At 39.7% G+C, this 27515-nt stretch overlaps 1 protein-coding gene across 1 annotated transcript in view; it reads left to right on the top strand.

Moving 5' to 3' along the window:
* elfn1a (extracellular leucine-rich repeat and fibronectin type III domain containing 1a) overlaps positions 1-27515 on the top strand; it is a 77002-nt gene that overhangs the window by 29388 nt on the left and 20099 nt on the right. The window contains exon 2 of the mRNA XM_017454009.3: positions 13232-13314. The gene's annotated coding sequence lies outside the window, so the exon portion shown is untranslated. The remainder of the gene's footprint in view (positions 1-13231; positions 13315-27515) is intronic.

The raw sequence follows: 27515 nt of genomic DNA, 5'->3' as shown, positions 1-27515 counted from the left end.
AAAGACATACTTTCATATCATTCCTGCATGGTTTGATATGTATTCAGCAAGGCATAGACGTAATTGACGGCTGCTAATTGCTCATCCTCTATTTGAACAGCTGAAAAATCATATTCATCGTTGTATAATCCATTTCAAGTAATCTGACTGATTTGAAAGAGAGTAACTAACTTAATGGACTGCCCTCTGCAGGCAATTAATGGTTATCAAGGCAATATGCACTGATATGTAGGGCTGTGTCAGGAATAAATAAGGTGTCTGGGAGTGATGATGACCGTTATGTATCACGTGCATAATTACACACTAAGAGCTTGATCGTTGCAATTTCGTAATGCCCAAAACGAATAAATTTGGATTTCCCGTTCTGATTTGAATTGTAGTTGCTGTAAGCACACTCCAATCAATGTCAATCAGTGACTACTCAGGACCTCTAAAGTGGAACGCCAGTATGAATATGAAGCGTTTCTCTTGATAATACAAGAACAAGTCAGCTCTTTATCCATTATGTTCGCAGCTGTGTGTGGCTCTGGTGACCTTTCTAGGCCGGATCTTTGCCCTCATCAGTGCTGAGGCGCTATCTGAGCTTCATATTCCTTACTATTTCCACTGAATTCCCGTAATGAATCATCCGTGGCATGACCCATCAATACAGAGACGTTGACTAATGCGACGAGTGCAAACAAGTGGCCAGGGAATCTTTCCATTATTGAGTGCTCTCCAAGTAAACAAGTGAAACAGACAGCATGCGAGCTACACGCAATCACTCTATTATTGATTCATGAATTTCATCACGCATTTTCAGCTTCTTAACAGGAACACTGTTCAGTTCAGGGCGATACAGTAACTTTACATTATTGCTCATTAGTTCCTGAGACGAACAAAAACAGTCCTTGACTTTGATTTGGGTTAAACATGGCATATAATTGCCATAACTGCCAGTATAAGTTCTAGTCGGATTTAGAGCACTCATCTGCACCTCTACTTATCATACTAATGTTCTGGGCATGTCGGGAATGCTCAACCCGAAAACTGACCATGACACTAAAAGGGTGTAATTATTATATTCTTTCACATGTCGTCTGACTCCTAGGAGTGTGCCTTGTGAATAAAAATAGTTGTGTGAAGCATGTACTGCTGAAAAGCAGGCCCTAGAGGAATGCAAAGATAGATTTGCTAATGGAAGCAGAACTGAATGACTTCTCCTTGCAAGCACAGGTGTGTGGCTGCGTGCGATTACCAGCGCTCCAGTCAGCCATTTAGCTGCCTAGACCTGACGTGCTTTGACTGATGCACACTCGGAGAAGGCTTAATGAGTGCACACTGGATGAGAATCAGCACCGGGAAATTGATTTTCCACCTTTATTAATGAGGGAATATTTAAATGGTCAGGAGTGGAATCATGGAGAGGAGCTCCGCTTTACTCGTTCACACTCCACTCTTACAGAGACAGAGGCATGCTGGTGCATTTTGATAGGCAGTGCTGTGTGTGTGTGGGTGTGTGGGTGGGGGTGTGTGTGCAAGGGTGAGCAGAGGGCTTGTTAAGAACATGGTATAACACTCTGGAACACCGTGCTCTGAAGTTTTTTGCCTGTCGTGCCCCATAGTAATAAAGAGAGAAGCACTATTGGGTTTGAAATCCAGCCTTGATCATTGATTATGGGCATTTATAGCAACCTGATCCTTGCACTGTCTCTATCAGCTGTTCACGTGACCCACCACGCTGACCTTATACATGCCGAAATGACTGTGACAGAATGAGCAGCGAATTTCGCTGTCGCGCCAGGCAAAGCACCATTAATGCACTTCATTTGCACTCCATGTTTGTTTGGTTTACTGATGTGAAGAGCGTCCTGTTGTTTGCACCGGGACTCTGCCTGTCTGATGGCCATGGAAGACATTTTGAAGCCATCAATATGCAAACTGCTCGAGCTCGGCCTCTCGAAGCCTCTAATGGGAGCACTGCATCAGTGCTATAACAGCAGGATTGCTCGTTAACAGGATAGCCTGCCACACAAATTTTATTAGTTACTGTGTTTTTTATTGATTTTCATTAGAATTAAAGTTCCTGCTTAAATGAACTTGCAATGTGTGATTAACAGTGGGCAGTGGTAGCTTGGCGGTTAAGGCTCGGAAGATCGGGGGGTTCAAGCTCCAGCACTCCACTGTTTGGCCCTTGAGCAGGGCCCTTTTCCTTCTCAGCTCCAGGGGTCTTGCTCAAGGGCCAAACAGTGGAGTGCTGGGGCTTGAACCCCCTGACCTTCCGATCAATAACCCATGTGACCGTGCGCTCTGACCCCAACCTCCTAACATGCCGGGTATGCAAAGAAATTAATTTTACTGTGCTGTAATGTATATGTGACCAATGAAAGACTCATTATCATTAATATGGATAATAACAGTGTTGTGAACACCTGAGGCTGTATCTTACCAAAAAAAATTTACAATAAACTTGTACTGATATACTAATGAATTGTAAAAATTCAATTATATGGATTGAATCACAATCTCCTTGTGATGCTACAATAATAAATAATAAAGCCAAAAAGGAAAGTGATGCTGATTTTATAAATGAGAAGAATGCTCATCACATGTTAAATCTGCATTTCTTCCCTCTGGCTTAGTGGAGAACAAAGACCCGCTTATAGCCATTTAAGTTTATCTTGCTGATCTCCTGATGCAGTACAGGCAATCCTGAGCAATTTGCTTACCTGAGGTAGGTCTGCTGTTAGTCCAGAGGGAACTCGAGTTCTAATGAACACGTTTTTAAATCCAGATTAAAAACGTGTTTATTTAATTTAGTCTATTCTCAGCTCACTGTTAAATAGACTGGCCATGATTTGTAGTAATTCTCATAGATGAGGTATAACCACTTCATTATTGATCGTACATTGTGTGCTTTATCATAAATACTTTGTTTTTACCTTTTAATCTTTTATACGTACGTAAAGCACTTTGAGATATTAAAGTGGAAATGAAAAGTGTTATATAAATAACAATGATAATGATGATTCTTATTATTCTTATTCTTATCATAACCTTGGTATCGGGTATAGGATGTTGCCCCCCCCCCCGACAAACCTCATTTTTTATCCTAAATCTGCCACTCAGGAACTGCTTATTTGTGAAAATGGTCTCTGCTAATCAGGAACTGGATTGAAATAGGTACATTCAGTCACTCTTGTGCTCATTCTGGTGTAAATAGTTCTCATAACATACTAATTTTCATTCAAAAACTGATCATATGAAATGTGGAATCCCCAAAAACTGATAGATAAAAAAATGATAACTGAATTAAATTAATTAAAATGAAAACAATCTTTGATGGGTGATCATTCCGTTTTTTATTAACCAACAACTTAAATTTATGGCATTTTACTCAGCAGCAGAATGTTATTCAACAGAGCTCCAGTGGCCGAGGCTGATTGTCTGCTGAAATCCCTGAACTGAATTAGAGCCCAGCTTTGCTAATGGCTATGATGACAACACTTATCCCCATCTATTCCTGGCCCAGCTCACCCGGCATTCATGCCATTCCCAGCTAAAGATTATGAAAGCCGAGCAATCAGAGCCGCCACGTTTCAGATACACATCCCCCTTTCCCTCAGTCAGATGAGGAAGGAAGTTGATGCCGGAGTTAACGCTAATTGCTGTCCAGTGATGCTGAAGCACGAACACCTTAATTCACTCGCTTTAAGAAGGAGATCCTCTGCAATCTGCAACATCCATATTCATTCAAACCAAGAAACCTTGCATTCACAATGCTGAGAATAAAGTGACCATGAATGATCAATATTAAAAGCATAAGCATTGTTAGCCGAGACTGGATGTGGCAGCTCACCATCTTGTAAGGAGAACAGCATTTGTAGTTTGGCATTCTGGTTCAGTCTCAGTATGTTTCTTGTTCGTTCTTCCCTTTTGCATTAGCTCAATTTTGCAAGTATTCAGTGCAAAACAAACTTTCAGAGCAAAGTAAACGCTGTATTTCAAGATGGCAACGCGGGATGATGTAACTCCTCGTTCCCAGCATTCACTCATATGTATCTTGTTAGGGAGCTGCTTCTGTTGCATTCGGTTATTGAGCTATAACGAATGTAAACTCTCTGAGGGACCCACGAAGATGGGAGGGATAATTAGCTTTACTTTTGTTTTCTGTTTCCTGATTAGGCACTAAAGTGCTGCACTTCTCACTTTAGCAAACCAAGAGGAAATTGGTCTTCTACATTGCACAGCAACTGAACACAGAAACATTATATGAATCCATGTTTAATTAGGAGCAAATGAAACATCAAGGGTTGTTACAAAGTCAAAAATAATCGGCTTGCAATTAATTATTAATTGCTCTCTTTGGATCACTTGTTATTCCCACCGTGGCCCTGTGTGTGTGGAGTTTGCATGTTCTCCCCGTGCTGCGGGGGTTTCTTCCAGGTACTCCGGTTTCCTCCCCCAGTCCAAAGACATGCATGGTAGACTGATTGGTGTGTCCAAAGTGTCCGTAGCGTATGAATGGATGTGAGAGTGTGTGTGTGATTGTGCCCTGTGATGGATTGGCACCCTGTCCAGGATGTACCCCGCCTTGTGCCCGATGCTCCCTGGGATAGGCTCCAGGTTTCCCCGTGACCCTGAAAAGGATAAGCGGTATAGAAGGTGGATGGATGGATGGATGGATGGATGGATCACTTGTTTTTTTTTTTTTTTTCTTTCACTCTAGTTAGAGAAAGCTAATGTAACAGTATAGTGAAAAACCTTTGATAGAGCCTTGAGAATTGAGCGGTTTGCTGGGCATGGTGGCAAGAAGCATCAAGCTTAAAAATATTGTCCTTTGATGTCTGAACTCAAAGGTTAATCGATTTACTAGTGAATACTTTCTTTTTATCTGGTGTTGCCAGTGGCTGTTCTGTCCCAATTTACAAAAGCATAATACCATTATAGCTTCAGTAATGCCTGTTACACCACTCCTTAGATATTGTCAGTGTCTGATAGCTTGCTCAGCCACGATTTTCTGAAAGTCCACATGGATGTGCTGACCTAAGCCTCTCCGTTTTTTTAAAAAAAAAAGAAGCCCTCTGTCCATTAGCCGCAGAGAGCCAGGCTCTCTTTTCTGTGCTTCAGACAAACAATCCTAGTTTACCTATTTGCCACGAATACAGTGCATCATTCTGCAGCTCTGAGTGCCCTAGAGAGAAGGTCAGAGTAGCAACAGCATCCGAGTGAACACACAGCCCCTCCTATCCGAGCCTGTTCATCTTTCCACCCTACATGTTCGGTACAATAACTAATTATCGTCTGTGTCACTCAAGGGATCCCATGTTGATTAGGGCCAAAAGTTATTACAGCCCTTCAGAAAGCTTCACAACAGCCCTGTTGTGACAACGGTCCTTGGGAGTAGGATGAAATAGATTGGTAGTACATTAATCTCATTGTCATGTCACAGGATTTAAGCACTTTCCTTGGAATCCATTACCATTCAAAGGTGGAAGTCACCCACAAAGCACCAGAGAACTGATGAATGAATGATTCCCCCAAGCAAAGTACGCCACAAAACACTGAAAGTCACATAATAGCGTTTCCTGTGTTCTGTAACACCATGCCTCTGGTCTCTACCTGCCTCGAGCACCTTTAGAGTGCCAGTAACAAAAGAATGTAGCTGCTTCGGCATAAAGATGGCACACAGTGTAAGCTTTTACAGGTTAAAAGTTAAGTGAGCCGCTTTTAGACGCTGTAACATTTATTGTAATGGTGAGGTGAAGGGAAGCGCAACATAATAGAATACTGTATTTAAACTGCCAGTGTCATACAAGATAAAATGTAGGCGAAATGAACGTTACCAGGCATCACATGCATAGAAATGCTGTTTTGATGACTTGCTCTTGGCAAAATAATGTGGGCGCACGAAATCCGAGCGGAAAAGGCTTGAAGCTAGTCTGGTATTTTTCTGAAATATTGAAGAAGACTGTAAATGCAGCGATAAACAGTGAACAACATTTCGTCTATTTAAATTCTTGAAAGCTATAAATCATTATAAATCATATAAATCTTTTTTTTTTTTTGGTAGATGTTGATTTGGTAGATGAGATTATAGACATTTTTATTTTCATAGGAAGCCTGACTGTGGCTTTAAGCTTAATTATATAAAGGAAATGAATGAAATACATTTAGGCTCAAATGTATTTAAGGAATGTGTGTAGGTGTAGGTCTGCGTATGACTGGCTGTTTAGTGTATAGTAGCGATCACATATTTATCATTCTTGTTAGACTCATATTCGTATATTAAATTAAAGGAAGATGAGCGGGGTTTGTATTACATGCTTTATATACAAGCATGCAAGTCCTTTTTGTGACTTCTAGGCTATTTGATCTCTTCTCAATAAATCGCACAAATTGACTAACAGTGCTATTTTCCAGTGCTGTACAATTTAGGCAAAATGGCATGACCCCATCCGCTGTGGAGTGTATGAGTTAACCTGGACATTATCTCTATTAGACAAAAGGCACTTCACATTTTGAAAGCAGCAAATTGCAAACGCCAACTGAAGAATCAATCTGAACATATGGTGATGTAGTCTCTATAATACATCACCATTGCTCTGATGTGACATCAAAACCCCAAAGACCAATTAGGGTGTACGGAGCCGAATGCCAAATGGTATTGGTTTACGTTAACAGATGAAACGTTGCTCAGTGGATCGGCTATTAGACGAAATGTCTATCATGCACAGGTGATTTAGCTCTCAATTTCAATAACAATTACTTGCCTCTATTGGCTGAATACAAATGATTATAAGCCAAAGCGTGAACCATAATGAACTGCACTATGTGTATATAATGTACTATTTCATATCGAACTTTTTCCTTGCTTTCTGTGGTAAAATACCTGACATCTATGGCTATATCCATTTTGTATATTGATGGAATATCTATTATTTTATTGTTTTGTTTTTTTTTTAGCCTAAGAGCTATTTGGGGCTTGTTAGATTGTTGGTTTGATCCCCCCCTCAGTTTTGTCTGTTTGCAAGACCAGCACTGTGAACTCTCTCTCTCTCTCTCTCACTCACTCTCTTGGCCCCTCCAGGGGGGAATCTAGCAGTGTGACTTCTCACTTCTCGCTTCTGTACCTCCAAGTTGAATGGACCGACTGACTCATTCAGTTGTGAAATCAGGTTTACGGAGATCTTCCCACTGTTTTACCCCTCCTGCTTCCATCACTGCTAGTTCACAACATTCAAAAAACAAAACAAAACAACACACGCACACACAAAAAAAAATGCAAGGAAAGTGACAGCACTGAAATCAAGTCTGCCTTCTGCCGTAATCTTCATCCCATCTTCCGCTAAGATGATCCCCACGGAGGACGCATTATCTTTCCCTGCGATGACACTATGTCACTGTCACTTTCCTGTCCCGTAGCTAAAGGCAGGCTGATTATGTCATCTAAACACTTTTTGAAATGTTTCACTACTGAGTCAGATATAAAATGTTTCCTGCTATTGTAAATAGGAGGGCAGGTGCTGGGCAGAATTTTTCCCTGCAGATTCACGTCAAAGGAGTTGTAACACGATCTGAGTATGTGTTTGATTGTAATATAGCTCTATATTCATATATGCAAGAATGGACCTGCCACTATAATAGCTGTTAAATCTTGAGTTTTTTGTCGGTCTTCTCTAAATTCAGGTTTATAGTAGTATTATGCATATTAATGCCATATTGGGCCACTTCTACAGTGCATGTTTACTCACTTTCAGTAGTCGCTTTATTCCAGTCACTGGGCGTGAAGCAAGAATACACTCTGGATGGGACGCCAGCCCATCACAGGGCACCATGCACAGACACACACACACACACACACACACACACACACACACGTTCACATGTGCAATTTTACAGACATATTTTAAGCGACATAGAGAGAACATGCACAAAAACTGTCCACTCAGAGAGTAACCCAAGTTCAGGATCGAACCGAGGATCTTTGAGCTGTTAGGCAGCAATGCTACCCACTGCACAAGCCAAAAATATAAACAGATAATAACAAATCCAAATATATAAACAGCATAGTAGCTATGTTGTATGTCCATCTTGTCAAATGTCTAGCTCATTAGAGAAGTCAATACAGCCTCACTGACATTGTTTTCCCCACAATTGTTGAATCTTGTCAAGTTGTTCTAGCGCACAAATAGACTGATGGAGAGAGTGGCAGCTGCAGGCTCGTATTTGCTAATTTTGAACTGTCTATTCTACGTCCTCTTCATCTGGCAAAGGCTGTCGTTATTCAGAGGATAAGATAAGAAATGTACATAAGGCTGAGCAGAGGAACTGGATTTTCTCCGTCCATGCTGCTTATATTCAGTGTTTGGACTGAGTAGCGCAGTGCAATAAGGTGAAGGAGACGAAGGAGCTTTATGAACATTCAATCATCATTGGAAAAACGTCACTAATTTCACTGCCACTAATTGTTGTTCTGCTGGCTTGATTGATTTCTAATTTTTCGAGATATAGACTGAAAGATCTACACGTCTTAATTTCTTGGTTATAATTCCTAAACATTTTAAGGTTTCATGATCCAGAGCTAATAAGGTATGTGTCCTTTTGCGCGCATTATACAGAATATATAACCTGCGTCATACTACAAAATAATTAAAGCAGGAAGCTTAACTTTACGGTAATTCATTACTAATCTCTGTATCAGTCATAGGGGAGATTTGTTGTTTGTATATAGATCGGATCGCACCATAAATTTACATTACGTTTTCATTATTGATGAACAGGATTAAAGGAAAGCGTGCACGTTCCCTGATGACAGAGTTCCCGTAATGAAAGAGATTCAAAAGAGACATATCTCTGTGCTGTCAAGTAAGCGCTTTTACTAGTGTCAGAATCATGGTGCGCAGCTATTTTTGTGCTTTGTTGCCACGTGAGTCCCTCTGCATGTTTTAGATCGGAGTGAAGGCAGTCACTCGGCGAAGGAAAAGTGTAGGAAAAACGAGGCAGCGCTCATGGTCAGTGCACTTTCGATGCACTCGTTCCTCAGAAACATATGGGGCTCCTTATGAGCTTGCTCTCCCCTCTCCTGCCATCACATGTTTGTCAGAGCTAACCTTGTGGGAAGAAATCGCACATACGAAGTAGGGCTTAATTGTTTTTTATTTCCAACCCACAGGGGCTGTTCCTTAATTAATTAAACTCTGATGTGCAAAATGCTTTACTCCCTGTGACGAAAAGCAAAATAAGCACTAAGCATGTACTTCAAATGCTCATTTAGCATCAGCTACATGTTTACAGGACACAGTCAGAGGGCTTCTCTCACCCCTCGGGTCTTGTGCAAGAGAGGGGGGTTAGAGGTGGTATAGGCCAGGGCAGCTGCGTGCTTGAACCTGCCAAGGACTGTGCTTCCCAGGCTTGCTCAGTGCCATTAAATGGGTCATTGAACAGCTAAATGGAGTCATTATAACGAGTAATTAAAAGAATAGCACCCAAGACTCCGAAACTCTCCTCTGCCTGCCTCTGGGTTCCGCCGCCTCTGGGGTTTCGTAGACTCTTGCTGCATAGCAGCTGCTGTAGGCACTTTCACTAGAATGCAAATCACATCTTTCCCAGCTAATTAAACCGCATTATCAAGGCTTCTGCATTATTGAAATTCTGACTAGGCATTAGATTTTCCATGGGAAACAAATTTGTTTTGCAAGTTGGACCTTTGAAAGCACTTGTTGGTTTCATTCTCTGCTGCAGCTTCCAAGATCAATTTGATCACAATCATTTTGTTTTGGTAACGAATCAGGTTCTGCTTGGTTGGCATGTAGTAAAAGCTTACAATCAGAGCTAAACCATTTTCATAATTCTGTATATCTACTTGGAAAATGTAACAAAGAAGCGTCTTTCTAAATATGTCCAGGCCCCTGTAGAGCAAAGCATATCTTCTGATTTCTGTTGTTTTTACTCGAATCCCATGCCAGCTGAAAGTGATCTCGGTGCCAATTATAATTGACGTTCACATAAAATTACTGAGATGCCAATCAGTGTGAAATACATAAACATGTACAAGGAGAGAAAGAAACAACAGTAACAACAGTCTCATCTGCATATTGATAGTTTCACATTTCCAAAAGAACATGCCTTTCATGTCGTCATCTGGGTATTTACGTCACATAATACGACCCCAAGAGTTATTCAATATATTTACTGAATGTCAAACAAGATGTTATTCTCTGGGAGGTCAGAGTTCTTCGTATAGCATTTATAGCTTTTAATTAGGATTTTGGGGTATTCGTCTTGGCTGGTGAGGTATTTTCACAGAAGATTACTTAAATATAAAGTAAAGCAGAGACTTTGAGTAAACACTTCATCTTGTTTTCTTTGATTTATGGCAATTGGCAGACACTCTTATGCAGAGCAATTTACATTGATCTCACTTCATACAACTGAGCAGTTGAGGGTTAAGGACCTTGCTCAAGGGCCCAGCAGTGGTAGTTTGATAGTGCTGGGATTTAACCACTGAGCTACTGTACCACTGTCCATGTGTCCTTATTTACATCAAACATGTTTCGCAGCTCCTGGTTGAAAGACGTATTTCACTGAGACATACAGGTACATCTCAAAAAATTTGAATATCATGGAAAAGTTCATTTTTTTTTCTGCAATTTAATTCAAAAAGTGGAACGTTCATATATTCTAGATTCATTGCACATAAAGTGAACCAGCCACAGGCTGATTGCCTCCATGCCACACCGCAATGATGCAGTAATTCGTGCAAAAGGATTAAAGCCCCGACCGAGTATTGAGTGCATAAATGACCATACTTTTCAGAAGGTTTTCACATTTCTGTAATTATAAATTCTTTATTCTAATATTTTGAGATACTGGATTTTTGATTTCCATGAGCTGTAAGCTGTAATAATCAAGATTAAAACAAAAACAGGCTTGAAATATTTCACTTTATGTGAAATGAATCTAGAATATATGAAAGTTCCACTTTTTGAATTCAATTACAGAATAAACTTAACTTTTCCACAATATTCAAATTTTTTGAGCTGTACCTGTATATTGTCCTGGGGCATGCTTGTATGTTTCGCTTGCTCTCTCCATGACCACACGGGTTTCCTCCTGGTTCTCCGGTTTCCTCTTATCTCCCAAACATATGCTAGTATGTGTGTGGGTTGACTGTGCTAAATTGCCCTCAGGTGTGAATGAGCGTGTGAATGTGTGTGCATCCCATCCAGGATGGGTCCCTGACTCACGCCCAGTGTTCTCGGGATAGGCTCCGGATTCACCTCAATCATGACCAGGATAAAGCGATTAATGAAGATGAATGACTGAATCATTGAATGATCAGTTCACACATGTAATTAAGGATTTACTAGATATTTACTAGATATTTACTAGATATTTAGGACAGATGTAATGAATTACACCACAAGAAAAAAGTCATGTAGAAGAATGATTCTAAAACTCACTTCATAATTTACCTCCTCAGCTACACAGTTCAGTTCCGAGGAGTGAAAAGAGATAATACGTGCAATATGGGCGGTGCAGCAAATTGTGTAGCGCTTAATTAGTTGGTCTTGCTTGCCGATCACAGCCAGAGCTTACGCTGGTTAATTGGAGTATGGGATTCATTAGCATTAGATCAATGTCTGGGGGGGAAAAAGAATGGCTCATGCACCAGAGTGGTTGCGTCATGACAGGAAACATTCACAGGGCCAACCATCTCGAATCGGCCTTCATCGATCCTCTGTCATACGCTGAGCTAAAGATGCTCAGGGTCAGCATGCAGACTGGCAGCATTAATATATAGTATAGAGGACTGGTGTGTGAGCATAGTAAATATGGAAAGACATCTTGTTGAAGGGGTTGAAAGGGTTCCAAGTAGAAATCTAATAGGAATCCAATAAATGTTTTAGAAATCTAAGAACCTTTTGTTTGAACCCACACATTTTTTCAAGTCATCAGAAATATTGGAGCATGTGACTGATAGGTGTTTCCTGTTGCCCAGGTGTGCCCTCTTAAATGGATTGTTTAAAGAATTAATTTCCCTGAATGTCTACTCTTGGTTTGAGCTCTTGGTTTCACCTGTGAAGACTTTGTTTGTTGTTAAAATTTGAATTTGTTGTTAAAAAGGACAAACCAACATGAAGACCAGAGAGTTGTTTACAGGAGAAAAGCAAGCCATTTTGAAGCTGAGAAAAGAGGGTAAATCGGTCAGAGCTACTGCACAACATTGGGCACAGCCAGTACAACAATTTGGTATGTCCTGAAAAAGAAGGAAATCGCTGGTGTACAAACAACCAGACATATAACAGGTTGGCCATCTGTCTTCCAATTTACAGAGAAATTCATCCGAGCTAATTGGGAGGAACTTTATCATACATCAAGACTCAAAAGACACTGCTTACATAACAAAGGACTTTATCAGGGTGGAAAAGTGGAAGGTTTTAGACTGGCAAAGTCAATCACCAGACCTTAACCCAATTGAGCAGCATTTCACCTCCTGAAGAGGAGACTGACAGGAGAAACCCCATGAAAATGCAACAACTGAAAGAAGCTGTGCTACAAGCCTGGAAAAGCAACACAGAAGAAGAACGCAACAGTTTGGTGATGTCAGTGGGTCACCAGCTTGATGCGGTTATTGCAAGCAAGGGATATACAACCAAATATTAAGTGTTATTAACTTTAATTTACTTTAAGACTATCTGTTCCATTACTGAACTAAAACTGTGGTGGTCTGCCCCAAAAGGTGGCATGTTTTAAGTTGTTTAACACATCTAGATGTAATATCAGGAAATGAAAGCTGAACTTCTGATCTATCATCTCATCATTGACCTTTTGATCTCAAACCCAAATGAATTCAGTGTATAGCAAAAATAATAGAATTGTCCTTGCCATTTCAATATTTTCAGAGGGGATAGTATATAGATATATTCATGGTTAAACCATGCATTAATTTCTATACAATAACAGCATTCTTGCTATTTATGGGTGGGTTTCTACAGTGGCTTGCAATCACAGGAAATGCATAATAAAATCAGGAAGGATTCAACAGTTTCACTTTGAAAGTATTTTTTCCTCATCACTTAACCAAAAGCTTTCCTTTGTGTTTTCTTGCATTAATTTTGGAATTTAAAGAACACCAACTAGGTCAAGTGTAGATGAATAGCCATGTTCAAAGACCATTTGTCTTCTCTTTTCAAATCTATGAGGAAGATAAACAAATCTAACCTACTGGGTCTTTGTGCTTTTCCAGATAGAGAGAGAGAAAGAGAGTTCTGCTGATGAAGGGGTGAGAGATGCGTGTTCTCAACGGAGTGTTTAACCTGAGCAGCGGGGGTAAGTCCGGTTTGGCACAGCTCCATGCCCCTATCTGTAGCACGGTGAGAAACTGGCCAACTTTTCACTGGTTCAGCTCATTAATGCATATGGGAGTAGATTTGGTGTTCAGTTCAAAAACCTTATATAACTGCTGCAATGGCTGGATGGACAGTTTTAGTTAAGCCATTTCTTCACTGAGCGGTCTCTGAGAGATGTAGCCTAAAAGATAGCAGTCAGAATAAATCAGATCAAATCAGAGAGTGTCGGTCCAAAATCTCACCGGTGTTTCATTTTCTAAGGTCCACTTTCTATGGAGCACTTTCTCTGCTTTTCTGTAAATGAAGCAAAAAGTGAATAACTTGTCTAAGAATATCTATTAGACGTCGACAGATAGTGGATTTTACAAACAAAAAATGAAAACATAACACTCAAAGTAAAATATTGCAGAACTTTATTACAAAAATAAACAGTATTGTCTATACCATGAAAATGAATTGCACTTTTTTAAATGAAATAACTGTATGAATATTAATATATATTAACTATTAATAAATATTAAAGTAAATAAAAGATATACATACAAAAGCTAACACTCCAAATATAAAAAATAGAGACATCCTTTCTGTTATTATTATTATTGCTATTATTGTTATTGTCAGTTGTATTATGAAAATAACAATAAAAAGTCTTTGATTCAAAAACAGAGTCATCCAAAATGAATCAAAAAACACTTTAAATAATACAACAAAATTTGTCAGTGATAGTTTTTTCTTCGGCTCTAGAGGCCGCTCTCGTACTGTACTGTATAATGACAGCTAACCTTAATCAGCAAAAAGTGATCAATCGATCGACCTCTAATATCTATATACTTTACAATTCCTATAACAGGAATTGTTAGTAGTAGATAATTAGTAGTAGTCGTAGAAGTAGTAGTAGTAATAATAATAATAACTGAAAAAAAAGCTCAATGAATTTATTTAATTCAAATACACACATCCGTTCTATGCGATTGAACTGAGCTACATTAACACAATTTGTTTTCGTACATCCAATGTGATTCGATCATGCATCAAAGCCTTGAATAAAACCAAACCACCCTCTCACCCAGACTGAAGCTCAAACCCAGGTCACCGGTGCAACAGCCACATTATCGCTGCACTATTCTACATGACATGATTGTGTTCATTTAATTTCATTGATAGTTACAATTCCCATCAGAGCCATGAGATATCATAATATATTTGGTTAATACTACGTGAAGTGAGCACGCTCACTCTAGTAATTAGAATCAAGTTTAGTATAACAAATAAAATCACATTCAGATGAGAAAATTCATATTTCTATGTAAACTATATGCTATATTTTCTCTTAAATCTGACTGACCACATAGTCGGCACATACAAATGTGCGACCAAGATAAAGTGTCTTAGTAAGGTGCATGTCCACCACAAGAACAGCTTCAATGTGCCTTTGAATAGATTGTACACGTTTCTGGAGCTGTACTGGAGACATGGAGCACCATTCTTTCAAACAATATTCCCTGAATGGGTGTTTTAAGGACGAGTACACTGTCATTGTATTGATTTGGAGTGACCCTTGCTTCTAAGGGAGCAAATGGACCACCAAGGGCCAGCAAATTAGCATACAGTATAACAGAGCCATACGTTTTATTCCTTTAATATGTCACCTGTCTATAGGGAAGAGTTTTAATATTTAATGAGGTAAAATAGGACGGATTTGGTTAGTTATAGGTATCTTGCAAGTTCTTACCTGCTGGCAGTCTTTTGCCTTTAAGACCTCTTCTGTGCCGGCTGCTTGCCCACATCTGTCTTCAAGTCTCGGTGCCTGCATTCTGTCTCAAACTAGCTGATGCAACTTGGGGCAACTGCATACAGATGAGATGCAGCTTTTGGTTCTAACAGTAAGAAGCTTGGAGAAGATCACATCTAAAAGTTTGTAATTACTTCAGTGATGAAAGCATAAAAACTAAACCAAGTCCATGGCGTAGCTGTTAATGATTAGATCATGTAAATATCAGTATGTTAATTTCAGGCGGAATTTGATGGTATGTTTATTCATTTTAAACAAACAAAATATGAACACTGAATATTTTGTCTGCTCTTCTCTTTAACAGTTTACTTTCTTTTTGTCAGGTGATCACTTTGCGTATAATAATGCATGCTCGTTTTATAACTGTAACCTTTATGGAGTTCAGTTCATGACAGCGATTAACACTGAAAATACGGAGTAGACACTAAATGTGGGTGTCAAAATGAAAATATAGATTTTTCGCCAAAAAAAAAAAAGAAAGAAAAAAGTCTATACAGTCTTTTTACAGTCTTTATACAGTATATATTGTATATGTGCAGTACATATTTATTTATTATTGGCAATAAAGACAAACTTTGAATTACCAAAAAGATCTTCTATGCTGCAACTGAGTCTCATTATGCCGTATGCAAGGAAACGGACCTAATGAAATGGCATGTGTTTACGAAACATGCTCAAATGACAATATTTGACAAGATGAAGAATATTAAACTCGAAAGGACCCATGGCCAGGTTCAGACTTAAATCCCTCTCTCTTGGAACTGCGTAATGCTTATTATTAGTTTCACTGCACTTACTCAAAATCTCACGGTAGTTCCTGGATAAGATCATAATAATAGTTCCCAGTATTCTTAAAGATAAGCTATAAGCTGAATATGATCATTAACTGGCTTATACAAAGCACTGAATATCTACAGTATATAGAGCCTTTACGTGGAGGACTCAGATCATCTGGAATCCTGGTGTGTCTATTTCATTTGCGACCATCTCACATCCCTGGCCAACAAATAATAAAGTGAGAAGAACATTGTTATAGTAGAAGAACAGCATTACAGCAGTGCTGAGATTAGAGCATGCTTAGAGCATCAGGTAACTAGGTTACTAGGCTAATGTTATATGTAAGCCTAGGAACAGAGAATCAGATATAGACTCATAACTCTTGATCCTCACTGGTTTCAGGCAGTAGAGAATAATTTCTTTAGAACAGAAGAACAGCAATACAAATGCCCACAGAGACATTAGTGGAATTTAGTCTTATATACATAGAATTGAAGTTCATGTAACATCTCAACCACACTGGACTTGAGCAACAATATTTGTTAATATGAGTGAAAATCCACATCCACTTTTCTCTCACATGTCTGTGCCTTTTAAATTATTTATTGAAAGCATTTATAAACCTCTGATGACCCTTGCCAGATCTTTTTTTAGGATTATTACTGACTAATTATTGATCCTCAATCGATCCGGGCAGCAAACATTTCCTTCTATGGAACTCTTTGGAAGTCTTTTTTAATACAATACCCCGATCAGGCATAACATTAAAACCACTGACAGGTGAAGAGAATAACATTGGTTATCTCATTACAGTGGCACTTGTCAGGGGGTGGGAAATATTTATTAGAAAGTAAGTGAACAGTTATTTCTCGAAGTCGATGTGTTGGAAACAAGAAAAATGGGCAAGCGTAAGGATCTGAGCAACTTTGACAAGAGCCAAATTGTGATGGTTAGACCACTGGGTCAGAGTATCTCCAAAACAGCAGGTCTTGTGGGGTGTTTCCAGTATGCAGTGGTTAATACCTACCAAAAGTGGTCCAAGGAAGGGCAGCTGGTAACTGGTGACTTGGTCATGGGCACCCAGGGCTCATTGGGAGCAAAGGCTAGCCTGTCTGGTCTGATCCCACAGAAGAGATACTCTAGCACAAATTGCTGAAAAAGTTAATTCTGGCTCTGATAGAAAGGTTTCAAGACACACAGAGCATCACAGCTTGCTGCGTATGGATCTGCGTAGCTCCAGACCGGTCAAAGTGCCCATGCTGACCCCTGTTCACTGCTGAAAGCACCTAAAAATGGCACGTGAACATCAGAACTGGACCATGGAGCAATGGAAGAAGGTGGCCTGGTCTGATGAATCACGTTTTTTTTTTTTCTACATGACTTGATGGGTCAGAGTTGTTTTGGTGGGGGACCCACACAATATTAGTTTTGGTTTTAATGTTATGGCTGATCGGTGTAAATATAAACAAGATTTTGCAAATAAAATGCTAATTTCATTCCATATCCACTTAGTATGAAAGTATTGAGCCATGAGTGAAAAAGATGAGCAGTCTTATTCTTTAACTTATAATCGTGACTTTATTTTGTCAAATCTGATGAACCAATACAAGCTTCCTGGATGACTGGCAGAAATGGCTTCACTGTGACTTACTATTTATATGTGCAGCGCCTCCAGAAAGTATCCACCCCCTAGTGAATACATTTCTTTTTGCTGTGTTGCAACAACAAACTGGTATATGAGGGAATATTAGAATGGGATTCTTGTCTGCTCCTTTTTAAGTGACTCTCTACAGAATTACAATTTAAATGATTTAGATGTCCTCAGAATTATTTTAAAATGGAAAACCTAAATGCTGCAACAACAACTGATAAATATTCACCCCCAAGAGTCAATACTTAGTGCACTGCACTTTTGCAGCAATTATAGGTTTGAGTTTTCTTAGCTGTGACTCTATGAGCGCTGCATATTTTGATTTTGGCATTTTATTCAATTCCTCAAAGGACATTTTCTCCAACGCTCTCAAATTGGATGGTGAACACTAGCAGACAGCAATTTTCAGCTCATGTCTCAAATTTTCATTTGGATTTATGTCTAAGCTTTCCACACAACAAACCTTCCTTTTTTTCCAGACCATTCTTTTTGTAATTTTTGCCCTGCGCTTTGGCTCAGTGTTCTGTTGGACGTAGATTTTTGCCCTGGACACAGATGACTGGCTGACTGAAACAGGTTCTGCTCAACAATTTGCTTGCATTTTGGCTCCAACCATGTTGCCCTTGCTGGCACCATGCTTTGCAGTTCCTCCTGTTGAAAAGTAACTGCAGAGCATGATACTACCATGACCATGCTTGATGTTACCTGGGTGTTGGGCTGTATTTGGTCTGTGCAATACATAATGCTTTGTTTATAGACTCAAATGGCTCAAAATCTTTTTCCAAAAGCTCCAAAGGGATATTTTCACATGCCTTCTAGCAAACTCGAGGCATACATTTATGTCAGTCTTTCTCAGAAGTTTCTGCCTTCTGGACACTCTCCCATAGAAACTAGATCTGTGAAGAAGTTAGGATATTGTTGTTGTCTGCACAGGCTCTCTTATTTCAGCCAGTGAGCTCTGTAACCCCTTCAGTGTTGTAGCTGTACTTTTGGACACTTCTCTGATAATTGACCTTCTTTCCCAAGCAGTAGGCTTTGGTTTGATTGTTACTAGGTTCTAGGCTGTGCCATATTTTTTCATATTTTTTATTTTTATAATCTTCTCCATCTTTTTTTTTTTTTTTTACTCCCAACAACTTAATCTAGAAACTTCACAGACAGTTCCTTGGTTCTCATGACACAGCAGGACTGAACTAATCTGCCATTATATCTATTATATGTAATCTGTGAGACCTCCCAAAGTTTGATATTTATTGTGCAACCATACACTTAGACACAGGGGTATTTGAAATGAACACAGGTGAACCTTGTTTAACATATTTAGTGTGAGTGCTCAAAAAAAAATATAATTCTAGTCTATACAATTAATTCTAAATAAATTTATTTTTAATTTTGAATTCTGAGGACATCTATACAGTGCCCTCCACTAATATTGGCACGCTTGGTAAATATGAGCAAACAAGGCTGTAAAATTGTCTTCATTGTTTAACCTTTTGAAATCACAGAAGTACTCTGCTCTCATGGATATCAAACAATTGCAAGCAAAACACAGGTTTATCAAAACATCTTTGTTAAATATAGGTGTGCAAAAATGATTGGTACCCCTATTAATTCATCTGAGAAAAATATGTTTGAAGTATATTCCCAATGATATTTAAAATTTTAAAATGGACTCTATCAAATATCAACAGATATTAAATGAAAACCTGACTGCCTTGTAGTGGGTCAGGCAGAACACAGACACTTGGGAGGCAGAGCTGGTACAAAGTTGTGGCGATTTTATTCAAAGACAGTGGAAAAATGGAAGTGAAGGGGTGTTGAGTGTGTGCACGTGTGTCGACGTAGCTGAGCTGGAGCTGCCATGTGGTGGGACCTAGGAGGCTTGGCAGAGGTCAAGAGGGCCGGCGAGAGGCACAGCACAGGCAGGGAGTTTCTCCTCTGGGCTCAGCATCATCTTCACTGTCGTCCATATCTGCAAACAGAGAGAGAGAGAGAGAGACGAATCACTCGTTTTGTTCACGGAGCTTGAACTCACCAAGCCATCTCTACTGTGCCCTTTTATAGCCGATCCTCTTTTCCCAGACGGTGAGGAAACGCCACTTCAATCATCAGCTGCCAGCTGTGTGTGTTTCTGCCGCCCCGCCTTGCAGCCATGTGCGCTCTTGCTGTCCGAAACTATTGGGGTGCAGAAGTGGCGCTGTCCTTTCAGCACTGTGCCGGCAGTTGCGCGAGGAGCGTGATGCGCGTTTGTGTGTGTGGGCTGCAGGCCCGCCATCACAGCCTCTGCCATAAAGCTTAAAATGGGCCGTGGTTGGCTCTTCCAGCAGGACAATGATCCAAAACATACATCAGAATCAACACAAAAATGGTTTACTGACCATAAAATCAAGGTCATGCAAGTTCGCTGACTTGAAGCCCAAAGAAAACCTGTGGGGTGAACTGAAGAGGAGAGCCCACCAGCATGGACCTCGAAATGTGAAGGATCCCGAGAGATTCTGTATGGAGGAACAGTCTCAGATCCCTTGCCATGTGTTCTCCAACCTCATCAGGCATTATAGGAGAAGACTCTATGTCTTCTCTATGTCTCTATGTTGAGCTGTTCTTGGCAAAGGGAGGTAGCACAAAGTATTGACTAAAAGGGTGCCAATAATTGTTGCACACCTATATTTAACAAAGATTTTTTGGGGGGATAAACCTGTGTTTTATTTGTAGTTGTTTGATATCCATGAGAGCAGAGTTTTTTTGTGATTTTTTTAACAGAAGATCAAAAGGTTATACAATAAAGACAGTTTTTCACAGCCTTTTTTGCTCATATTTACCAAGAGTGCCAATATTAGTGGAGGGCACTGTACATTCTCAAATACTTCAATTTTCTGTTGCAATACAGCAAAAAAGCTAAATAATCACTAGAGAGTGAATATTTTCTGGAGGCACTGTACTACACAATTATGCAATGCAAGAAAGTTTCCGTTACAGCTGTACATAAAGTTGATAACTCAGGGCAAGTTGGTATCATCCATGCATGAAGAGCAGTGCATAGGTGTGCACCCCTTCTTGCATGATCCATACTCCTAGAATAACAATGCAAATCAGACGTTCTACCACACATGCCTCTTTAATTGAAAATTTGTACAAAATTTGATGTATTATGGTAATGATAACCAAAGGTATCTGTTTATTACTAGTTTACTATCCAACCATGCATTTTCCATACCGTTTATCCTACATAGAATTGAGGGGGGTCCTTGGAGCCTAACTTAGGGTCACAAGTTGGGGGACACCCTAGATGGGGTGCTAATCCATCGCAGGGCAACATTGCACACACTACAGACAATTTGGAAATCAGCCTAAAACGCATGTCTTTGAACTGGGGAGGAAACCTGAGTACCCAGAGAAAACCCCCGAAGCACAGGGAGAACATGCAAACTCCCCGCACTCAAGGCAGAGATGGGATTCGAACCCCCAACCCTGGAGGCAAACGAGGCAAATGTGCTAACCACTAAGCCGTCGTGCCTTTTCTACTTTACTATGATTTTATGATTAAAGTACTCAAGTGCATCATATACTTGATGAAGACTCCCTCCCCATAAGCAGTTAGCCAGAGTTGAAGGGTGAAATTTATGGTGTGTGAAGCAGTCAGCCTCTTATTGCTCTTTCTCCTCCAGAGTTACTCAGAGAACCTGAGGCTTCATCTGTGTTCCCTGTCCCTAGTTCCTGTCAAACATTTGAGGTACAGCCCTTACACACTAAGGGTCCGTAGAACATTATCGCACACTTAAGGTTTTTAATATGAAGCTTCATGAAACATGAACCATCAAGGTCACACACTGGGAAGCTTTTTCAAGGTTCGGAAAGCCTTACTTTCTTCATGAACAGGTAAATGTATTTCCACTGCGGAGCTAATGCTTTTCTTACCTCTGGAAATCAGATTGCCACATCACCTTAATGCTATCATTTCTATGTCCAGCTGAGGAGTGGTGTCCATCACACCGCCAGGGCCATTAGAACTCCTGTACAATCATCTTATCTACACGGGGCATGAAAAAGAGGCACAGCAGGCCATATCAGCCTAAAGTAATTGTTCATTTCTAATGACTTATATATAGAGAGTGAGCTGCTGCATTCACTGAAAGCGAAGAGGATTAATAAAAGCCAATTGGTGGGGGCTGTGGTGGCTTATCAGCCTACATGTAATTTCCACTTTCCGGAAAGCGAGTGAATGTATCAGAGACACGTCTGCTCAGTGTAGCAGTACAATTAGTGCACGGACTGTACACAGGCCAGATAAGATCACCAGTTTATACAGTAGATCATTTTTTTCCCCTTAGCATATTTGTAAAACTTCATCCCTCTGTCCTTTCTCACATTTGGACGATGCGCACGCATGATCTTGTAAATTCAGACATCTCTGAAGCACTCTTATTAGGGTGAAGAGGTGTGTATTTACAGAGGTCACATAGGCACATCAGTGCCTCTTTGAAGTACCTTCATCTCCAGCAGTAAAGCAAACATTGGTACCCTTTATTTGGTGCAGTCCTTTGCTCCTAGAATTGACTGGAAGGGGAATGAGAGATCCAGCTTCATCAATGAGCTTAGACTAGTGATTTAGTTTTAAAAACATTGCTTTTTATGATTATTTTATTCCAGAAGAAGCACTTTTTTATAACATCCATACTAAAACATCAGTGAATGTGACTGGCCGTTGTGTGGAGTTTATTAAAAGGATACATTCTTCTCCTTTATAGACTGTACATTATTAGAATCCTATACTTAAATCTCCTTAAAATCTCTGCCTTGCATTTAATTAACACAGCACTCAGGTGCTTGCTTTATATAGGACAAACCTGTAGTTCAGAAGTGTTTTTAAAGCACTGGTTTTAAGGTCTCTATCTTGACTCGTATTTAAATGAATTTAGTTATTTGACTTGCTTAAGCATGCGACTTACAAAACAAATGCCGTTCCGAGAGTTTGTTAATCTGCACGATACATTTGTGAAACCACCAAGGTGGATTTACATGTCTATATGTCATTCAGCTTGCATTCAACCTACACTCAAGAGTTAATAACATACATAGGCAAAGGTGGGAGTTGCCTTTAGAGCCCCCTGCATTTGTGTATTCTCAGTTCCCAAGCAACATCCATTTTTCAAATTGTGTGTACAATGTGTCATGATGAGTGCTGGAGGCATGGCTGAGCACACACTCCAATGTTCTGTGACCAGAGTTAATGATAATGTTGGTGAACTATCACCATGCTAATGGTCTCGAATGCACTGTGACAACGTTTACCCACAGCCACTTTTTGTTGCTCCCTTTCTCCTGCCTGACAAGATGGATGAAGGCCTCTTTTGTAAGCTTGTGAGAGGACCAACCATTATTTAAAAAAAAAAAAAGAAAGAAAGGAAAAAAGTAAAAAGGGCATGTGCCTGCTTTCTACTATATGATTAACGATGGGGAACGATTGAGTTGTTCTAAGCTGGTTGGTGAGAGATTTATGCATGCAAAGAATTAACAGCGAGAAAGGCAATAATGAAGAAAAATCATATCATATGATGAATATTAATTTTATAGACAGCCACCATAAAATTCGACAAAGCAGACCTGGCTTGGTCCCTGTCATGGGCCAGCATAAACAGAATCCTTTCATATAGAACTAACATTTGCCATAATCTCTTTTCCTATGCTAAGCTCTCTCAGACTAGCTCCTGCAAGACCAGTCCGTGAATGTGCAATGAAGTAAAAATCGTTACTGGCTCTGCTTTAAACGATTACTTTACTCTAGAGGGCTAAATGGGATAACAGCAGCAGCTAGTACGTACTCCTCAGACTGATCGGATTTGTATAATGGTAACTGTCCTCTATATTTCACTTCTGATAAGCAAGAGTAGCAACAGTGTCTGCATCAAAATGTGAACCAGAATCAAATAGGCACCTACGTGATGTATCTCTTATGGGCCCTAAGGTTCAAAGACAGCCATGAGCCCATGGATATCCTGAGTATGTTTGTTAATGGCTACACTATTAAACCAACCAATATTCATACTGGTTTACGCTTACAAAGACTGAAACAAAACAAAGGCTTACTTCTAAAAAGGAAGGCCTTTTTTCCTTTGTAGTCGTGGAGGTCAAATGCGAATTAATGTTATGATTACGGATGCACTGATACCGAAACCGGTAACTCATTACCAACATACTGACATCCAGTACTAGGCGATACTATGCGCTGTGTACACTAAATTGTCACACAAATGAAACATGCGAGACAAAATGACAGCGATCTGGACGTATTTCAAGATTAATGATCAAAGCAAAGCAGGCTGCCAACTGTTCTCTGTGAAAATATCAAGAGAATGAACTGCAACATCTCCCTATAATGCAGCGAACCTGAAATTAAAACGTCTTAAATTCATCATAAATTTCAGCATGAGGAGTTCATTATTAAAGGCACGCACAGCAGCAAACAGTGATGCAGGCTAAGCAAGAAAAAAATGTTTACAGGCAAGACTAGGTGAGTGAAATTAACAGCATCTACCCTGTATGTTCTTGATGTTGACGATCCGCCGTTATCGGTTGATGATAAAGGATTCCGATGTAATGAAGAAAATGAAACTTTACTTACACCTGAACAGGAGCGCTTTCCCTGCTCTTCTCCACCGCAAACCTACTCCATCTAATGCGACTAATGTAGCGCTCGAATGCACTTCATATCAAATCAACTCACTAACATTATAAAGAACAAGTTTAGTAGTCTGAGTGCATGAACACACACACACACACACACACACACACACACACACACACACACACACACACATATGTGCACTTTTAACGGTCACGGTTTAAACCAGGAGAAATAAATAATATAAATCAATAATAAAAATCAATGAATAAAATGTTTAAATGTCACAAAACCACATTTTCTGTGCTTTATGTAAAATTATAATCTACCAAGATGTCATGAATGTGCAACCTGTAGCTACAGAGGAAAAGGTTTGTACATTATGATACAGATATTAAACCAACACGATGGGTATTCACTGATCCACTGTCTCATGGCATGTTATTATTATTATTATTATTATTATTATTATTATTATTATTATTATTATTATTATTTTACGGTTTTGTAATTACAGCTGGCAGATTGCTAAGCACAAAACAATGATTTAGTTATGTCTTACTGATTTAAAAAGTCTTAATAATGAAAAGCACTTGGGAGCAAATGGGAGCAAAGTGACCCTCTTTTGGGTTTTGGGGGCTGTGAATCCAGTCTATTGTATTAGCACCCTCTTCAGGATGGTTTGGCAATTTCAGTAATTAGTAATTAGTAAATGGGAGATGTATATCAGATTGGCCGAGCGCTTTCAGTGGGGGATTTGGTAGCTCTCGAACTAGCCTTATTCCATTCATTATTAACCAGTAAACAGTTAATACCTCTCAAAACAAAATTAATATACTCATAATTGATCATTGAATGCTGGAGCTGCCAAACCAGATTAAAATCAAAGTGCACCTATGTTCTTTCTCTTGCCAGTATCAGATATCGGTATCGGTAGTAAAAATACCAAAAATATCCTCATGTACAGTACATGTATTTGGTCTGAAAAACAAAATGGTATCAGTGCATCCCTAGGTATAATTGAGACTAATTCAATTGTATACCAGTTTTCTGGAAAGATTGTACCTATATACTGTATGTGTACTGTGTAGAAATTAAGTACAAGGCGGACGCTTTGGTCAGTTGAATGGGTACAATGGATTGTGCCACTGTCAGTAACACGAAGAGCAGTCAGGAACATTCACCCATGTACTAGAAGTTATATGATGATGCATCCTATTCCATCAGACTATTCATGTAACAGGCAAGTGAGTCAGCCTCAGTCTCTGATCTGACCGATTGATCCTGTAATAGTGTCAGTCATAACTGTGGTTAGGTTGCATGGGTATTGATTGTACAGATTTTTATTTAAACTGTCTCAGGAGTATTTTCTTCCAGACAGAAGCCATAATGGTAATAGCCGTATGATGCACACTGTGATGTCAGAGCTGAAATGAAGGAGAGGTGAAGTTGTGTGAAGTGGGGAAAGTGCCATCTAGTGGCACTGTGGCTTTGCTCTTCCAGCAAGTTTGACAATCATGCATAAGTTCTCTTCTTTTCGTTGTTCATGTGAATGGGATCACATTTTGAAAAAGGAGGTGGAGGACTGCAGTTCTCTTTGTGCAGACTTTACATGAAGAAATGGCTATTTCTCATACGGCTATTACCATTATGGCTTCTGTCTGGAAGAAAATACTCCTGAGACAGTTTAAATAAAAATCTGTACAATCAATACCCCATGCAACCTAACCACAGTTATGACTGACATTATTACAGAATCAATCAGTCAGATCAGAGACTGAGGATCACATGGTGAAAAAGGAGGTGGAGGACTGCAGTTCTCTTTGTGCAGACTTTACATGAAGAAATGTGAGACTCAATATCGTTAGGATTCAAATTCTATCAATAAGGGAAAACATTGTTAGTTTGGCTATGCATTGGTAACTGTGTGCATACAGTGATACTTTTCTGGCACATAGAGGAGCCTGAATTTAGTCTATGTTCATTGAGCCAAATGAGAGATAAATTCATTTATAGGGTCTACTTGAGGCCATGATTTGGAAGCATGCCATATCTGCTTGGAAGGGTTAGTGGAAGCAAAGCTGATAGCCTGTGGTTGGCCTAATGTATTGCTTCAGAAGGGGAGCAGTGCCAAGTGTGATCAGGTGATGCCATCTGATACATGAGAGTTCCTCACTATCCCTGGAAGAGGCTCTGCCTTTTTTCATTTAGGAGTGATTTACTGACTTCTCTTCCTCGCAAGGCCTGAAAAGAATCACCGAGACAAAACAAAACATGGAGACACACTTTAACACCACATCACACCAGCTTCCCAGAACAACCTCCACATAGTGTCAATATCAACATTGCCCAGAGGATTTTAAACTCTGCTGCTCATCGAAAAAACACTCCACGTATAAAAGTCACGATTCGACCCAAAGGTTAAAATTCTGACATTTAAAAACGTTATCCATCAAATATGTACAGCTAGACCTTTTCTGTGGGTATTAAACCAAGCCCCTTAGGTAACTGATCAAGGCAGATATCTGCCTTCCCTTCTGACCACTACTTGTATTCTTGTTCCATTCAAATATAACAGAGACCCAGCAGCATTTCTAAAGACCACAGATCACTAAGTTTAACTCTCTCATGAGGTATGGTAAATAGTGATGGCTTGGTGTAGCAGTGGTTCATTAGTTTGCATGAGCAGGCAAAGTGCCTGTGGATGTAATGTTGTGAGCTTGGCTTGGGAGGAGTGTGGGCTGTGGTCTCCTGGGGACGAATGGAGGCAGTAGAACAGCTGCACTCTTTGAAGGAGGTGATGGGGATAGAGAGGTTGTTCGGCTGACTCATTTCTCTGTTGGAGGATGGAACCTCAGGATGCCTGTAGGGGTATGAAATGGGTCCCGCTAGTAAAATCTAACGAGAGCAATGTTGGCAGGTGTTCCAGAACAGGAAAATATAATGGCAACAGTAATAACACAGGAATGCTTTCTGCACAGTAAATAGACAAGTCACTCCCTGTTTTAGATCATGGAGTATTTTGTTCAATCTCAAGAGTGCATCAGATATCCTTAAACACAGATTTCCGTAGTTTTGTGATAGCAGGACCACCAATTGAACAGCAGCAATAAAGATGCAAATGCTGTTTCGAGCATGGCGGAAAATGATGAAATGCACTGTGTCATACTATTTCCTTTATTAAGCAACTGATTGCCAAAAAACATGGTATTATGATATTCAGACAGACAGGTGCTATTCTTATTTACCTGTCTCTATCTGGTCTGTCTTCTCAGCTATAAATTATGATAAACAAAAGGCACTCGCTGTGCTGTTCTCTTCTTCCCCAGCCACCCCTGCTCA

Source organism: Ictalurus punctatus, chromosome 24 (genome assembly GCF_001660625.3).
Source record: "Ictalurus punctatus breed USDA103 chromosome 24, Coco_2.0, whole genome shotgun sequence".
NCBI classification, from domain to species: Eukaryota; Metazoa; Chordata; class Actinopteri; order Siluriformes; family Ictaluridae; genus Ictalurus; species Ictalurus punctatus.
This window is presented reverse-complemented; position numbering and strand designations above follow the sequence as displayed.